The sequence below is a fragment of the Bos taurus genome, chromosome 18, assembly GCF_002263795.3.
Source record: "Bos taurus isolate L1 Dominette 01449 registration number 42190680 breed Hereford chromosome 18, ARS-UCD2.0, whole genome shotgun sequence".
Taxonomy (NCBI): domain Eukaryota; kingdom Metazoa; phylum Chordata; class Mammalia; order Artiodactyla; family Bovidae; genus Bos; species Bos taurus.
In genome coordinates this window covers 61,306,252-61,319,172 of record NC_037345.1, presented here as the reverse complement: position 1 = coordinate 61,319,172, position 12,921 = coordinate 61,306,252, and positions in this window count along the sequence as shown.

Genomic DNA, 12,921 nt, shown 5'->3' with positions numbered 1-12,921 from the left:
AGTCCTCTTGATGAAAGTGAAAGAGGAGAGTGAAAAAGTTGGCTTAAAGCTCAACATTCAGAAAACTAAGATCATGGCATCTGATCCCATCACTTCATGGGAAATAGATGCGGAAACAGTGGAAACAGTGTCAGACTTTGTTTTGGGGGGCTCCAAAATCACTGCAGATGGTGACTGCAGCCATGAAATTAAAAGACGCTTACTCCTTGGAAGGAAAGTTATGACCAATTTAGATAACATATTCAAAAGCAGAGACATTACTTTGCCAATAAAGGTCCGTCTAGTCAAGGCTATGGTTTTTCCAGTGGTCATGTATGGATGTGAAAGTTGGACTGTGAGGAAAGCTGAGGGCCGAAGAACTGATGCTTTTGAACTGTGGTGTTGGAGAAGACTCCTGAGAGTCCCTTAGACTGCAAGGAGATCCAATCAGTCCATTCTAAAGGAGATCAGCCCTGGGTGTTCTTTGGAAGGAATGATGCTAAAGCTGAAACTCCAGTACTTTGGCCACCTTGCCAGAGTACAACCCCAGCAACCAGGGATTCAACCTGAAGAGAGGGACGGTGTCAGCCAATGAGACAGCCTCTCAGTTTTCTATGGACTGCCTGTTTATCCCAAGTTTAAGATTCTCTTTTATATTTTTACAAAAGCATTAGGCCAGAGGTTTGACATTTTCAGTTCCCCCTCTCCCAGATTTATTATCTCCATAAATCATTGTTGCTCTTCAAACAGAGTTCCTGCTTCAGTGATTCTCTTGGAATCAGCCTTATCATCTATTATCTACCTCCTCTAATGTGTCCTATAGTTAACTTGTGATTACATTGTAACTCATGCTACATTCCTCAGTTTACTACTTATCTTCCTAAATCCTGTTTGCCCCTAACGTCCTGAACCCACTATCTCTTAAAAAGGCTTCTAGCTATAGTGTCTCTAAAAATTCCTAACTTCTATAAGCTATAGTAAAATATGCTAACTTTACAATATTCATTAAATCTTTAACTTCTAACTATTTTAATTATTTCTAAGCCCTAAATTCAGTAAACTCCTTTGCCATAAACTTTCTCCTCACAAATAGGCTTCAGTTATCAATCCCTCCCATGGCCTCAAGCTATGGCCTATGTGCTCATCCTGGAACACTCTTTTGTAAAAGTCCTTGAACAAATGTCAATGATTAACTTTATGAATTATTTTCTGAGCAATGCTTCAGAAGGCTTTGTGCCTTCTCATGCTCCTCTCAAGACCAATAAGCACCTTAATATTCCTTTTCAATCAACTCAGCCGAGGGGAGGAAAAGACAAGTCAGAATTACAAGGCCTAACTCCTTCATCCTGGGATCCGTGCCTGCGGAATGAGGAGAGGGGGCTGGGGACCGTGCCTCCATTTTGTCAGTAATGCCTAACGTGGCTCCCGACATCTCCCCCTTTTTTATTTTTTAGAGCATAGGTATGAAACTCAGTAGATTGAGCAGAGACACTTCAACTGAGTATTCTGAAAAGGCACGGGGCTATTACACAAATCAGAACTAACAGGCATAAGCACATGGCTGCATTAATCATTATTGTAGAAAAGGATCCATTGGAAAGATACCCCTCCAGATTTTCGAAGAGGGAATTAGAAAGCCATTGAGAGGAAGAGTCAGACCCCGCCTGCTTCACATTCTGAATATCCTCATGTAACTTAGAAATATCAATAATAAAATCTGAATGATTCCAGACGCCTAAAATATGATTCCTAATGCGTTCCCAAGAGTGCACGGACTCATTCACTTCTAGAGGGGTAACGCACATCCATTTAAATTCAGCATGGCACCTTAAAGACAATTTAATTTTTAAATTTGTAATTTCTTGCCCCATAAGCAGAACTGCTTCTTCTAAAGCATTGACCTTATTTTCTATTTTCTTATCCATAATTTCCTGTGTAGTAAGAGCTGCGGAGACATTTTTTGGACAGCTGATTGACAAACAAGGCCGTATGCACTTCTTTTGACAGGGCAACAGCAGAAACCGTGACTGATGCACTATGGCAATCAAGGCAGTTATTCCAACAACCAGAGCTGCAATGAATCTCTTAGGTCAAGAAATTAAGCCACTAAGTTCATATAAAACTTTCAATGCATAATCATCAAACCATTGTCCCTCTAATTTTACAGGAACCATCAAATATAGTGGTTGCTTTACGATCATCACAGCCTTATAATTATTACAATCATTCCCATCAGCACAATTTGATATAAAACAATTTACACATATAACATTGTAAACAGTTTCTCTTTCAGAAACTTCTAAATCACTTTGATTTCAGGCTAACAAAAAGGCATAGGGAGAATGCATGCAGGCCCATACAATATATCTTTGTTCATTTAAAGGTCTATGTAAAATCACAGGTGCCATAGCAGCCAATGCTTTCCATAACTCAGGCTGCATGGGACCCGTTCCATCGAAGCTCACTAAAGGAGGAACCCATCCATCAGCATGCCACCTAGTAATTACTAAAGGCATAGGGAGAAATGAATTATTCCATGTGGACCTATAAGGTTCTACATAAATCAAGCCCCATCGTTGATTTGAAAGATAGGGGCACCCCCATTCGGTCAGAAAATGTCTGGTGGTAGCAATGGGAATAGATAATTTTATGCCGTATATGCATTCTTTCCAGCGAGGAAAGCCAGAAATTCTGCTTATGCTTTCCCAGGCCTGTAGTCCTTGTTCATCAGAGTCTGAAGTGGGGAGTGCACAGCTCGGATAGTCCTTTAAATGAGGGGCTGCCTTTTTTAAGGCATCAAATCGTCTTTCTTGCGCCCCCGGCATCAGCAGCTGTAAAGACCAAAAGTCTCTCTTGCCATCGCTTCTCAGAGAATCAGTAAGCATGCCTTTCAAGGAAGTGCTAAAGCATCCATTCAAAACTGGAGCTGCTTCTTGTAGAGAGCAAGGTATGGCAAAGAAAATAGGTGGATAAATGGACACGCCTGAAAAATTGAAGGGAGTGCTGACCACTGTTTTAATATTATTAGGATAGATGGAAGCCCCGTCCAAAAGAAGAGTATCATTAACAAAAACATGAATGGGCTCATTCATCCAATCAACAGGCTGGAAAGAAGGTGGGTTAGGCAAATAGGCCCAATGAATCTTTTCTGCTCTGGAGGGCCTCGGCTGACAAGCCAACACAACAAGCATAGCCACAAACATTACCATAGGAGTGACCTCATATCTCCCCTTTCTATTAATTCTTCAGCCTGCTGAGTGAGATGTTTTAGCTGGCCCCAAGTTGGTACCGTGCTGGAGGTGGTTGTTTAAGTACGATGACGGTGACGAGGTGGGGCAGAATACGGTTGAACTCGATCAGCATGTCTCTCCTGAAGCGCCAGGTGCCTGAAGCGATGTACTAGCGGTGAAGCCTCAGGTGAAGGGTCACTAGCCCTTTGGCGTTTCCTTGCCTCCCTCCGGTCTGGACTCAATGAGCTTCTGGTCTCCCCATCTTTCCTCGGTCCTGGACTCCAGGACTTCAGGGGTTTTAGTAACCTCAGGGGTCCAAACAGGAGAAGTGGAATCCTGTGGAAACACACAATCATGCCCTCTCCCACAAGTTAGCGGTATGTCTGGCCCTTTCCACTCTCCTGTAAGGAGGTCTTTTCACTTAACCAGAGGCCGAGTCGTAGCCCATTCAGGAGTCCAGTGTCTCGTCATTGCAGTCTGCCCCTGTGTGTCCACGTTAAAATGGTTAATTACAAACATAGCATGGTGTAAAACATGATGTGGAGAGGAATATTTAAATTCTCCCTGTCTTAATTTAGCTATCTGACTTTTTAAAGTCTGATGCGCCCTTTCCACTATGGCTTGGCCTTGGGGATTATAAGGTATTCCTGTTGAATGTACTATGGAAAATTGTTGACAAAATCTCTTAAAAGCAACAGAAGTATAAGATGGAGCATTATCTGTTTTTATCTGTTCTGGGAGTCCTATTTGGGAAAAGCATTGAAACAAGTGCTGAATTACATCTCTTGCTGCTTCACCTGATCTAGCAGAGGCTGTAACAACATGAGAAAACGTATTCACAGTAACATGCACAAAGGACAGTTTTCCAAAGGCCGGGATATGAGTTACGCCCATTTGCCAGAGAGCATTAGGCCTAAGGCCTCGGGGATTTGCTCCTAATGGTGGAGATGGATTAAATGTTGGGCAATTTGGACATAACTATTTGTCTAGCTCCTTCCCTAGGGATATGAAATTCATACCTTAAACCAGCTGCATTTTGATGGTGAATTTTGTGAGAATTTTTGGCTTTGTCAATTTTTTCATGTAAGTTTAAAGCAATTACTTTAGTTAATGTATCTGCCAAAGCATTTCCTTCATGCAAAGGGCCAGGCAAGCCGGAATGGGCTCTAATATGTCCCACAAAATATTTCTTATCTCTATGCTTAATCTCCTTCTGTAAATCAAATAACAAGGAGAAGATGGTAGTTTTATTTTCCATTAGCAGTTTCAATATGAAGAAATAACCCTACAATATATCGGGAGTCAGTCAAAAGATTGAAGGTGTGGTCTCTTAAATGTTGAAAAGCCCAAATAACTGCCCTCAACTCAGCTCTCTGGGCTGATGTCTCTTCAGTTACCTGAACATGGGATTTTCCATCAATAATTGTGACTGCTTTACCATTAGAGGAACCATCTGTGAAAACTAAAATTGCCCCTTCCAAAGGTTGAATAGAAAATTTCTTTGGAAAAACCACTGGATGTGTTTTCAAAAAATGCAATAGGGGGCTTGAGGGTAAATGAAACAAAATTTGACCCCTGAAATCTATCAGGGCAACTTGCCAATCATCACTATTTTGTAAAAGAAATTGCAGTTGATCCTTATTGAATGGATCCTAAATGGAATCACTATATTTGCTACTTCTTTTTTTTTTTTTAAGTTCCACACTTCTTTTTCTACCTTTTATATTTAATTGTGCCACCAAGCTGGGATAAGATAAAACTATTTTTCTTGGGGTCACTGGTAGATGGAGCCATTCCAATGGGCCTTCTTGCCACAAGCATCCTGTAGGTGTATGCTCTGTGGCAAGAATAATTAAATCCCATCCTCTGGTAATATTAATCCTAGTTAACTGATCATTTAAAGACTCACCCACTTTAACAAGAGCCGACTCTGCCTCACTAGTCAACTTTCTCTTAGAACTGGGATTAGGATCGCTTTTTAAGCAATTAAACAAAGGCTTTAAATCTGCAGTGGTCAGTTTTAAATGTGGGCATATCCAATTAATATCCCCTAATAATTTCTGGAAGTCATTTAAAGTTAGTAAACGATCTCTCCGCAGCTGCAAAGGGTCATGACTCACAGCATGGTTATTTAATACCCTCCCTAAATAAGAAAAAGGAGGATTTACTTGTATCTTATCTGGAGCTATCTTTAAACCCCAGCTTTCCAAGGCCTCAATCAATTCAGATAAAATTTATTGCAACAAGGCTCTGTCCTTATGAGCTGCCAAAATATCATCCATATAATGTATCAAATATAGGTCTTTATCTTTTCCTCTAACATTTTGCACAACTTGGCCTACAAATTTCTGACGCAAGGTAGGGCTATATTTCATTCCCTGAGGCAAAATTTTCCATTGAAACCTTCTATAGGGCTGTTTAAAATTAGTTGAAGGGAGACTGAAAGCAAACGGTTTATAATCTTGATCAGGCAGCAGAATGGCAAAGAAACAATCCTGTAGATCTATAACTATCACATTATACTGAAAAGGCACAACCACCAGGGAAGGGAGGCCTGGCTGGAAGGCCCCCATGTCTTCCATAGTTGCGTTTATAGCCCTCAAATCTTGTAACAATCTCCATTTTCCTGATTTTTTTCTTAATAACAAAAATAGGAGTATTCCAGGGGCTATTAGAAGGCTCTATATGGCCGGCTGCCAATTGTTCCATAACTAATCCCCAGCTGCCTGTAACTTTTCAGCTGCTAATGGCCATTGCTCCACCCATACCGGGTCATCAGATTTCCAGGTAATAGGGTGGGCAGCAAGAGCAACAGCCTCTAGGATAAATTTGAATATCCCAGACCTTCTCTATTCTTGTTGGGAACCATCTCTAATGGCGAAACAATTCCCTGCTGATCTTTACCAAGCCCCTTATCAGGATTATACCTCATTTGCAGCATTTGATTAGTAACCTTTTCATCTGGGCTATATAAAAGCATTCCCATCTGAGATAATATATCTCTCCCTCATAAAGAAAAAGGTAGTGAAGGAATCACAAATGGACAAAAAAGTACCTTGTGCCCCCTTCTCATCTGGCCATGTCAAAATTTGTGAGCTCTTAGCAACCGAGGGCACTGACCCTATTCCTACCAGGCTGGCACTGGTCAAGCGTGTCGGCCAGGACCAGAGCCAATCTTTTCCAGCAATGCAAGAGATGTCTGCTCCAGTATCTAAAAGCCCTGATATTTTATTTCCTTGAATTAAAAGAGCTTTTAAAGGCCTAGAAGCTGTAATTTCCTGCACCCAAAAAGCTAGATCACTAGATACAAATCCTCTGGGGCCCCTAGCTTGAGAAGTCAGGGTTTTTCCTGTCTGATAATAAGGTAAAAGCAAAAGCTGTGCTGTTCTTTGACCTTTATTAATTTGCACAGTTTTAGTAGGCAGCGAGATCAAAACTTAAATTTCCCCAGTATAATCAGAATCTACTACACCAGGCACCACTGAAATTTCTTGAAAAGAAAGCCAGCTACCCCAGCACAAGTCCTACAATGCCCTCAGGTAGGGGGCCAGCCACTCCCGTTGGAATCGGAGTAACCGGCACGTCAAGGGTTAATGTTGCAGTGGTGGAACTGAGGTCCAGTCCTGCGCTACCTGGGGTTGATTGGCATGGCTTGTTGTCCTTGCTTGGCAGGACATTGCCGCCAAAAATGCCCCATTTGGCCACAAGAGAAACATTTTTTATTTGTAGGATCATTTCCACTAGGGTTGATCTTTTTTCTTTCTTCTTTTTTTTTTTTTAGCCTGGGTGAGGGCCCCCTGAGGGGGTTTTCTCCAAGGAGCAGGCTCTGTATATTGTGCATGCGTCTGCTTTAAAAGCTCCTTTGTTTCAAAAAAAACTCTTAATCTTTCTCAGCCTTAGGCAATGCTCTGGGAGGCTTTGGAGGCAAAGTAGGGAACTCCAGGGCCCTGGGAGGCACAAGCAGAGGTGGCGGTGGTCGCCTTAAATAAGAAAGTGGTGGATAAATCTTTAAAGGTTTGCGTAGAGGGGGAGGGGGCTCGCCAGGGTGCCCAGCCGCAGCATCCTGTAAGCCCTCTCCTTCCTCAGGAGGTAGAGCACAGTCTCCCTCCTTTACTTCCTCAATGGCAGAAAACATGATCTGCGCAGAAGGTGGAGACCCACCACCACCCACCGCTATAGCCTCCCCCATATGCTATCTAACAGTCTCATGACGGGGGTCCAGAACATTTCTAATCATATTCCACAGAGCAAAAGCATCTACAGGAACCTTTGCAAAGGTTAAAACAACGTAGAAATTTAGACAGTCTTCCTGTGCTTACTTGATGCCTCTATGGGCTAACATATGAAGTAATATTTCAATAAACATTTGTCTATTCTTAGATGCAGAGAAACCCATTCTTCTAGAGAATATTCTTACTGATTCTGTACCCTCCTCACCCTGCCTAAACGGCAGAGGGGCGCCGGCCACCCACAGGTACAATCCTAACCGTCCCGCGTTACATTCCCAGATTACTTCCTCTTCAGTGTCCCCTGTTCTGGGCGCCACTGGCCGGAGTTCAACTCCAGCAACCAGGGATTCAACCTGAAGAGACGACGGTGTCGGCCAATGAGACAGCCTCTCAGTTTTCTATGGACTGCCTGTTTATTCCAAGTTTAAGATTCTCTTTCATACTTTTACAAAAGCATTAGGCCAGAGGTTTGACATTTTCAGTTCCCCCTCTCCCAGATTTATTATCTCCATAAATCATTGTTGCTCTTCAAACAGAGTTTCTGCTTCAGTGATTCTCTCGGAATCAGCCTTATCATCTATTATCTACCTCCTCTAATGTGTCCTATAGTTAACTTGTGATTACATCGTAACTCATGCTACATTCCTCAGTTTACTACTTATCTTCCTAAATCCTGTTTGCCCCTAACGTCCTGAGCTCACTATCTATTACAAAGGCTTCTAGCTATAATGTCTTTAAAAATTCCTAACTTCTATAAGCTATAGTAAAATATGCTAACTTTACAATATTCCTTAAATCTTTAACTTCTAACTAATTATTTCTAAGCCCTAAATTCAGTAAACTCCTTTGCCATAAACTTTCTCCTCACAAATAGGCTTCAGTTATCAATCCCTCCCATGGCCTCAAGCTATGGCCTATGTGCTCATCCTGGAACACTCTTTTGTAAAAGTCCTTGAACAAATGTCAATGATTAACTTTATGAATTATTTTCTGAGCAATGCTTCAGAAGGCTTTGTGCCTTCTCATGCTCCTCTCAAGACCAATAAGCACCTTAATATTCCTTTTCAGTCAACTCAGCCGAGGAGAGGAAAAGACAAGTCAGAATTACAAGGCCTAACTCCATCCTGGGATCCGTGCCTGCGGAATGAGGAGAGGGGGCTGGGGACCGTGCCTCCATTTTTTCAGTAATGCCTTATGAGGCTCCCAACACCACCTCAAGCGAAGAGTTGACTCATTGGAAAAGACTCTGATGCTGAGAGGGATTGGGGGCAGGAGGATAAGGGGATGACAGAGGATGAGATAGCTGGATGGCATCACTGACTCGAGGGACGTGAGTCTGAGTGAACTCCAGGAGTTGGTGATGGACAGGGAGGCCTGGCGTGCTGCAATTCTTGCAGTCGCAAAGAGTCGGACACGACTGAGCGACTGAACTGAACTGAACTGAACAGAGGAACTTTTTAATGTTGATCTGTAAGATCAACATTTTCTTTTGATCTGTTGATCTGTAAGAGCTTTTTATGTACATGGGATTCTTTCATTATGTGTTGTGCTGCATGCATGCTCAATTGTGTCTGACTCTTTGTGACCCTATGGATTGCAGCATGCCAGACTTCCCTGTCCTTCACCATCTTCTGGAGCTTGCTAAAACTCATGTCCATCGAGTCAGTGATGCCACCCAACCATCTCATCCTCTGTCATCCCCTTCTCCTCCTGTCTTCAATCTTTCCCAGCATCAGGGTTTTTTTTCCAAGGATTCAGTTCTTTGCATCAAGTGGCCAGAGTATTGGAGTTTCAGCTTCAGCATCAGTCCTTCCAATGAGTATTCAGGACTGATTTCCTTTAGGATGAACTGGTTTGATCTCCTTGTAGTTCAAAGGACTCTCAAGAGTCTTCTCCAGCACCACAATATGAAAGCATCAATTCTTCGGTGCTCAGCCTTCTTTAATGGTCCAACTCTCACATTCGTACATGATTTACTGGAAAGACCATAGCTCATAGATTAGACCTAGCTTTAAACTCTCATTTTCCTTTTCAATTAGTTTCACAAATATTTTTTTCCCAAATGAATATCATGCATTCCCCTTGATAACAACTTCTAAATAAAATTTTCTCTGTTTGGGGGCACATAAAATATTATATGTACATGTGATTCTTTTATCACATATCTCATCAAATATAGTTGAACACTTTCTGTATTCCAGACACTATTTTGGCTGCTGGGAAGAAAACAGTATCAAAAGTGTGATGGGCTGAATGCATCTCCCTGCTCTCAAATTCATATGTTGAAGTCCTAATCCTCAGGAACCACAGAATGTGACTGTATTAGTCACTGGGCCTGAAAGACGTCATTAAACTTAAACGAGGTCACTAGAGTGGATCCTAACTCAGTATGACTGATGTCTTCATAAGAAGAGGATTAGAATGCAGGGAATATACGCAGAAACCAAGAGGTGAGAGATTAAGCAAATATAAATACAAGACACCTACATGTAGTGAATTTCATAGAAACAGAGAACAATAAAAACTATATATTTAATACATATATCCTAGATGCTGCTAAGTCGCTTCAGTTGTGTCCGACTCTGTGCGACCCCACAGACGGCAGCCCACAAGGCTCCCGTCCCTGGGATTCTCTAGGCAAGAACACTGGAGTGGGTTGCCATTTCCTTCTCCAATGCATGAAAGTGAAAAGTGAAAGTGAAGTTGCTCAGTCGTGCCTGACTCCTAGCGACCCCATGGACTGCAGCCTACCAGGCTCCTCTGCCCATGGGATTTTCCAGGCAAGAGTACTGGAGTGGGTCGCCAGTGCCTTCTCCATATCCTAGATAGATACATATTTTATGCATGTTGATTTTACATATATACATATCTTACTATGTACAGATACAATCACAAGTACAGACATAACTTGTTTTTTTTGTGTGTGTGTGCTTTCCAGATAATGGTTCTTTTTTTTCCCTTTCTTTTTTTTTTTTTTGTGGCAAATTGAAGATTTGTGGCCACTGAAGTTAATATTTACCACATTTTAAAAAATATTTTAAAATCAAGGTATGTACATTATTTTTTTACAGAATGCTCTTGCACACTGAGTAGAGTGTAGTATGACATAACTTTTACATGCACAGGGAAACTAAAAAATTTGTATATGACTCCGTTTATTGCCAGTTCTTTTTATTGGGTTGTCTGGACTCAACCAGAGATAATTCCAAAGTACGCCTGTGTGGGTGATAGTATTTGATTAATGAATGAATCTCCAGTTTGGGTCATATCACTTATTTTATTTGCTGCACTGTGCAGCTTGTGGGATCTTAGTTCACCCATAAGGGACAGAACCCACAATCTCTGCAGTGGAAGCATGGAGCCCTAATGACCAGACCACCAGGGAATTCCCCATACCATTCAATAATTATGAAAATGCACCATTTTCTTTCCTGGAGAATTACCCACATTCTGGTTTCAGGTAATGGTGCTTTCAGTTGAAATGTGAATCTATCTGTCCTGTCCACTATGAGCTGGTGGTTGATCTGGAGACTTGACTACATTGTGATTCAACTTTTCATCGAGTCTTGCCTATCACAGCACATGGAGTAGCACAGGATATCCGGTTGTCCCGGAAGTAAGGGAAGGATGATAATCAGGTGAGGTCAACCTCTTCCATCGAAGTTTTACCAATAGTTTCAGTCTCCGTTACTTGGATCCTATGCTTTTAATTTCATCACGGCTCTCAATTTGGTGACTTTCCTACTTCTGTTCAACCTCCTCCATCTATTTTAAAACTATACTTCCTATTTTTCTTATTTGGCTGCTCCAGGTCTCAGCTGTGGCACCTGGGGTCCTTCATTGTGGCGTGAAGACTCTCCCTGCACAGGCAGGCTTCTCCCTAGCTGGGGTGGGCAGGCTCAGTCACCCCCCAGCATATGGGATCTTAGTTCCCTGACCAGGGATCAAACTCATGTCTTATGCATTGGAGGGTGGATTCTTAAGCACTGGACCACCGGGGAAGTCCCCTGTTCCATCTAGTTTTAATTCATCTCATAACTTGCTACTCAGTTTCTTTTTTTAAATTATTATTTTATTTATTTATTATTGGCTGTTCTGGGTCGTTGTTGCTGCGTGGGCTTTTCTGTAGTTGTGATGAGCAGGGGCTCCTCTCTAGTTGTGGTGCACAGGCTCCTCATTGCAGTGGTTTCTTCTGCTGCAGATCATGGGCTCCAGGGAATGCAGGCTTCAGGAGTTACGGCTCCCAGGTTCTAGAGTGCAGGCTCTGTAGCTGTGGCACAGGCTTAGTTGCCCCATGGCAAGTGGGATGTTCCTGGACCAGGGATCAAATCTGTGTCTCCTGCATTGACAGGTAGATTCTTAACTGCTGGACCACTGGCGAAGTCCCATCTTCCATCTAGTTGTATATCATCTCATGAGTTTTCTACTCCATTTCTTTTTTTAAAAAATAATTTTATTTATTTGTTTATTTATGACTGTTCTGGGCCTTTTCTGTAGCTGCAGTGCACATGCTTCTCATTGTGGTGGTTTTTCTTGTTTCAAAGCTCAGATTCTAGGGCATGCAGGCTTCAGGAGTTGCAACTCATGGGCAGTAGAGCACAGGCTCAGTAGTTGTGGCCCAGGGGCTTAGTTGCTCCATGGCATGTGGGATCTTGCGAGATCGGGGATCAAACCTGTGTCTCCTGCATTGGCAGGCAGATTCTTTACCACTGAGCTACCAGGGAAGCCTGCTACTCAGTTTCCTGACTTTCATCCCTCCTTCACTCTATTTCAGTTGCTCAATCCCACAACCAATCCTCTACTTCATTATAACCGCTGTCTTCATTGTTCATAATCTCCATTTCAAGCATTCTGTCCTGCAACAGCTTAAACTTGTCTTTTCAGTTTCACTTCCTATTTTTCAGTTCCACCCAACATTTATCAACATACCCTTGACCCACCTCTGTCAGTGCCGATTTTTTCCCCAGTTAAGAATTTTTCCTAATTAACTCTACTGTGCAGCTCTAAGAGTCTGAGACAGAAAAGTCAAGAAAAATGATTATTTTCACTATTGACACTATATCTCAATAACGCCAGAGGAAAGGCATGAATGAGCATATCCCTTTGTCATTATGAAAGGATCCACTTTATCTGTTATCACTCTCTTTTCCTTAAGGTCAGCTTTGTCCGATATTGACCCAGCCCTGCTAGCTTTCTCGTGTTACTGTTTGCACAGTGTATCTGTTCTTTTCGTTTTACTTCCAATATATTTGTGTCCTAATATTTCAAGTGCAATACTGGACACATATACTGTTACCTGAATTTCCTTCCCATATGGGAGTCCCTGGTGTTTTTACCAGAAAGAGGCAGGCGGGGGAGCTTCTTATGTGCAGGTGAGTGTATTATTTCTTCTTCTGGTTGCTGCTTACATTGTAGTTTTTTGTGAAAATTCATCTTGCTGCACTTGACAAAATTTTTAAAAATTTATTTAAAATTTATGCAAT